We start from the raw sequence: 6,000 nt of genomic DNA on the forward strand, positions 1-6,000 counted from the left end.
AATATTGATCTGAAGTTTAAGCCGGTCAAGCAATTCCTTCGTCGCTTCAATGAGGAGAGGCGTAAGGCCATTGGTGAAGAAGTGGCCCGGCTCTTGGCGGCTGGGTTCATTGTTGAAGTCTTTCATCCTGAGTGGTTGGCTAATCCGGTGCTGGTGCTTAAGAAGAATGGCACTTGGCGTATCTGTGTGGACTACACAGATTTAAACAAGGCCCGTCCAGCTGATCCTTTTGCTCTCCCTCGTATTGATCAAATCATTGATGCTATGGCGGGCTATGAGCGTTTGAGTTTTTTGGATGCTTATTCTGGTTATCATCAGATCAAGATGGCAGTTAAAGACCATGAGAAGAAAACTTTTGTCACTCCCTTTGGAGCCTTCTGCTATGTGTCTATGCCTTTTGGGCTCAAGAGTGCCCAGGCGACTTACCAGCAATGTGTGCAGAATTGCCTTCACAGTCAGATTGGGCACAATGTTCATGCTTATGTGGATGATATTGTGGTGAAATCCAGAGAGAAGGAAACTTTGATAGATGATTTTAAGGAGACCTTCAACAATCTCCGGGTCTACAAGATGATGCTCAACCCGGCCAAGTACGTTTTTGGTGTGCCAGCAGGCAAGCTCTTGGGTTTCTGGTTTCTAACAAAGGCATTGAAGCTAACCCGGAGAAGATCAAGGCCATTACCTCGCTGGCAAAGCCGGTGTGTATCAATGATGTTCAACGTCTAGCTGGTCGTATTGCTGCCTTAAGCCGGTTCATAAGCCTGCACGGTGAGAAGGCTATACCGTTGTACCAGATGATGAAGAAAACAGATCACTTTGTATGGAGTGATGCTACTAATGACGCGTTTGAAGCTTTGAAGAAACATCTAGCTGAGCCGCCAGTCCTTGCGGCTCCTATTGATAAGGAGCCATTGTTATTATACGTGGCTGCGAATGCCCGGCTGCCAGTGTAGCTATTGTGGTGGAACAGAAGGAAGCAGGCAAGGAATCTTCGGTTCAATGGCCGGTTTACTATATCAGTGAAGTGCTTATCGAATCCAAGAAGAGGTATCCACACTGGCAGAAGCTCGTGTATGGGGTGTTCATGGCCAGCCGGAAGCTTAAGCAATATTTTTTGGGTCATCCCATCACTATGGTTAGTTCGCCTCCCTTATGGGATGTTATTCAAAACAGAGAAGCCACAGGTCGGGTAGCCAAGTGGGCCATTGAGCTTGGACCTCATGGTTTGAAGTATATGCCTCGCACGGCCATTAAATCTCAAGCACTTGTGGATTTCATCAATGACTAGACAGAGCTGCAAATGCATGAAGAGAAGCCATATAACACATATTGGACTATTCACATTGATGGGTCCAGGCAATTGGAGGGCTCGGGGGCTGGAGTTGTCTTAGCTTCCCCTCGAGGTGACAAGTTTTGTTATGTTTTAAGGTTGATGTTTCCCTGTACTAACAATGCAGCTGAGTATGAAGCCTTGCTCCATGGTCTTCGGATGGCTAAGGAGATGAATTTAAGTCGGGTGAGATGTTTTGGCGACTCAGACTTGGTGGCTCAGCAAGTTTCAGGCAAATGGGATTCTAAGGATACACTCATGGCGACTTATCGCCGCGAGGTTGATGCTATTGCTGGGCACTTCAAGGGCTATCAAGTGGAACACATTGATTGTAGGAAAAATGAGGCGGCTGATGCCATAAGTCGGTTAGGGTACTAGTGTAAGCCGGTGTCACCTAACACTTTCATGGATATTCTGCATAACCCTTCTGTCAAATTGCCTACAGAGGAAGATCTGGCCATTCGTGACCTGGAAGGACAATTGGTGGCGGCTCTTAACGCTATTCCTAATTGGACAGTTCCATATTTGGCTTATATGACCCAGGGCGAGTTACCTGAGGACGAAACTTTGGCCAGACAGATAACCCGGCGGTCTAAGTCAATGACAATTGTTAATGGAGAGCTGTAGCACTGCAGTCTTACTGGGGCGTTTCAACATCGCGTCTCTCTTGAAGAGGGCTGTGAGATTCTTCGCGAGATTCATGAAGGATATTATGGTCATCATGCCGGTTCAAAGTCTCTTGTGGCTAAAGCTTTTCGTCATGGATTTTATTGGCTGACGGCTCATGCTGATGCAGAGGATTTGGTCAGTAAATCTGATGGTTGTCAGAAATTTTCACGGCGAGCTCACGTGCCGGCTCAAGAATTGAGGATGATTCCAATTACTTCGCCGTTTGCAGTTTGGGGGCTTGATATGGTTGGGCCTTTTAAAAGGTCCAAAGATAAAAAGACCCACCTTTTGGTGGCGGTTGAGAAATTCACAAAGTGGGTCGAAGCAGAGCCGGTCAGTAAGTGTGACGCGGCAACGACAGTTCAATGCATCAAAAAGGTGATTTTTCGCTTTGGTTTTCCCCACAACATTAATAATGACACTAATCTGTCCAAGGGTGCTATGAAAGAGTTTTGTCAACATGAGCATATTCGACTTGATGTGTCGTCAGTAGCTCACCCCCAATCCAATGGTCAAGCTGAAAGAGCCAATCAAGAAATTTTGGGAGGCATCAAGCCCCGGCTTATGGTTCCTTTGCAGAGGATGCTGGGTTGTTGGGTGGAGGTGTTACCTTCAGTGCTATGGACTATCAATACTACCCCCAACAAATGTACGGGTTACACGCCTTTCTTCATGGTTTACAGAGCAGAGGCGGTTCTCCCTAGTGATATCCGTCACGGCTCGCCCCGCGTGGCGGCTTATGTTGAAGCTGATTATGAAAAAGCACGTCAGGATGCACTTGACCTGTCAGATGAGGAGCGTGACCTTGGGGCAGCTTGCTTGGCGATTTACCAACAAGATCTACGCTGTTATCATAGCCGCCGGGTTAAGGCGAGAACCTTTCAAGAAAGTGACTTGGTGCTCCGGCTTATCCAGGATCAGAATGATATGCACAGGATATCCCCACCTTGGGATGGACCCTTTGTGGTCAGCAAGAATTTGAACAATGGGTCATACTACCTTATCGATATTCGAGACCACAAGGACTCACGTAAGTCGGAGGAGGAGACCCGCCGGCCATGAATATTACTCATCTTCGGCCTTACCACACTTGAGCCACCGGCTCTTATGTACATATTTTGACAATGTGTATATTATGATGTTTATAATAAAGCCGGAATCCCTGATAAAGCAGGGCCTCTGTCATTTCATCTTCAAGCTTAATGAATCTTTTTCATCACAAAAAAGGTCACTTGGGGACTTCCTGTTCAAACATATATTATATTCACCAAAGAGAACATAGCTGTGAATATCCCTCTTGATTGGCGCAATGCCATATTTTTTTTTAAAAAGGTCACTTGGGGGCTTCCTGTTCAAACATATGTGTATTCACCAAAGAGAACATAGCTGTGAATATCCCTCTTGATCGGCGCAATGCCATAATTTAAAAAAAAGGTCACTTGGAGGCTTCCTGTTCAAATATAGGTGTATTCACCAAAGAGAACATATGTGTGAATACCCCTCTTGATCGGCGCAATTCCACAATTTCAAAGGTCACTTGGGGGCTTCCTTTTCAAACATAGGTGTATTCACCAAAGAGAACATAGCTGTGAATATCCCTCTTGATTGGCGCAATGCCACAAGCACTTGGGGGCTTCCTGTTCAAACATAGGTGTATTCACCAAAGGGAACATAGCGTTACTACCCTTGCGAGCTAGTTTGGAACACCAGGTGTATTCACCAAAACCTTCTAGGTTCTCCTGCTTTGTAGAAACTGCCACTCCGCCCAGGTAATCCTGGAATGACAAGCCGTACTCTTGATAGTCAGTCTTACATAGACCCTGAACTTGTCAAGGTTAAAACGGCGGTCATGTGAGGCCGGTTTCACAAAGTGTAAAAGGTTAACTGAGTGGCTTGGCGGCCCATGAAAGCCTCAGAGCTTTAGGCTTGGCAGCCTACGAAAGCCTCATTTTTTCATTTTGCATGGTTTTTTGAACATTTATTTGGGTTCATCTTGATACCATATTGACGTATGGTTTAAAGTGCTTCAGGCCATGTAGCCTCAATATTTACGGCTCATATTTGAGTATATCCGTGGTTTCTGATAACCCGACTCGGCATTGGATAATGAATCACCAGCATATGATGATATTAAATACTTTGAAGTTTTGTTTTCTAAGTTTTGGGTTATCACCCTTACTACACAGGTATCATAAGCCGACAGTATGATTCAATATCACAGGCATGATATTTTTTGTTATGATTATATCTAATCATGATTAAACCGGCCCTGCCTATAAACTGTTTAATCATCAGTGGTTTTATATGGGATATTATGACCTGCCCTGCGGTAAACCGCCAGGGCTCTTGTGATCTACTTTTGTGCAGGATAGTGCTAAATCTCATCCGCATTAATCAATATCATCATCAGTACAAGATCATAGTTTTCAAGTGGCGAATCAAACAGCGTTGGGCAAAACACAAACATGCACGATGGCACGACAGATCAAAGTTTTGCTGGCCTATTACATGATTCACGGAGCCAAAATGATCAAATGTTTTCAAATGGATCACATATTTTGAACCGCCCAGCGAATCAATTTTCTTGGCCTTGACAACTTGAAGCTTCTCCGGTTCTTCGTCCTCCTCTGCTGCGTGGAAGTTTGGTGATGACCAATCAATGCGACACAAGGCTTGGAATTCAGCTTCATCATCTATATGCTCGGATGGTTCAACCTCAGGAGCGAAAGTGTGCTTACGGATTGGGGGAATTAGATCCATCACTTTATAAGCCGGTGTAGGCAGCTTCTGATTCTCCATGTCATAAGCTGGTTGGTATCTTCAAATATCCATTTCATTTGCAATCAAGATGGCCAGGGGACGTATCTCCTTTACGTAGGTGGCCAAGTCTTTCTTCTCAAAGGGAGTTCCGTCTTCTTTTAAGCTTGGATACCCAGTAGCTATGTCGGCCGGGTCTAGCTCTGCTAGCCATGCCTTGGCCCGGCTTAAAGCTGTCACAGCACCGGCTCTTGCAGATGATTGCTTCATCTCGTTAATCCTCACAGTAAGAACAGAAAGCTTTTTTAAGACATCACTCAAGAGAGTAGATGCTTGATTAGTCGGAGAAATTGTGGCCAGTGCGCGCTGAGTTCCAGTATATAACTATTCAACAAGTGTATAAACAACCTTGAGCTTCACAAGCATCCTTTGACTAAGATTGTTGCTCCTGGGACCTGCATCATAATTATGGATTGGTTAGAGGCGGTTTATACCATCAAGGAAGAGATTGAAATTTGATACTAGCAAGGCGACTTACCAAAGATAGCAGAAACCATCTAGGATACATGGTGTTTTAAACTGGTAAGCTCAGTGGTCACCTCCTGAAGAGCCGCCTCCGCCTTTTCAACCTGCTGTATCAAAGAAGTTTTTTCTTCAGCGCAGGCGTTTCTTTCAACCTCGAAGTTGGTCTTCAGTTTTTCTGTTTCAGCCAAGCTAAATTGAAATTTTGAGTCCGCTTTCCGGGTCTCAGATTCTTGGTGCTCCAGCCGGATCTTCCCGTCAGTCAATTGTGATTGAGGTTGAGTAGTGGTGTCCTGTACATACACCAGTTCAAAATTATGTGGGTTACAGAAATGAAGTCCCAAGCCTTTTGCAAGCAACAACACTTGGAACTTGGGGGCTAATGCCTACCGAAAAAATTACTCATAGAATGCCTTATGTGAATAAGTCCCAAGCACTTTGCAAGCAAGAGTACTTGGCACTTGGGGGGCTAATGTATATCGCTTGTATCTTCTTACTACTTTATGATGACTCGTTTGTGCCGCAAACGATCATATCCGGTTCATGGGGGCCACACAAGTAAGCTTTGATCTATAAACAATGATGAACTGGACCGGCTCATTCATGCTGATTAAACCGGTCCTTGGGGGCTACACATGCAGTGTTAATCATTACAGGTCCGCTTTAACCTGGACAGTGTAAGCAGGATTTTAAAAGGATTTTATCAAGGATGCTATTTTCAG

This window comes from Triticum aestivum, chromosome 3B, assembly GCF_018294505.1.
Source record: "Triticum aestivum cultivar Chinese Spring chromosome 3B, IWGSC CS RefSeq v2.1, whole genome shotgun sequence".
Classification (NCBI taxonomy): domain Eukaryota; kingdom Viridiplantae; phylum Streptophyta; class Magnoliopsida; order Poales; family Poaceae; genus Triticum; species Triticum aestivum.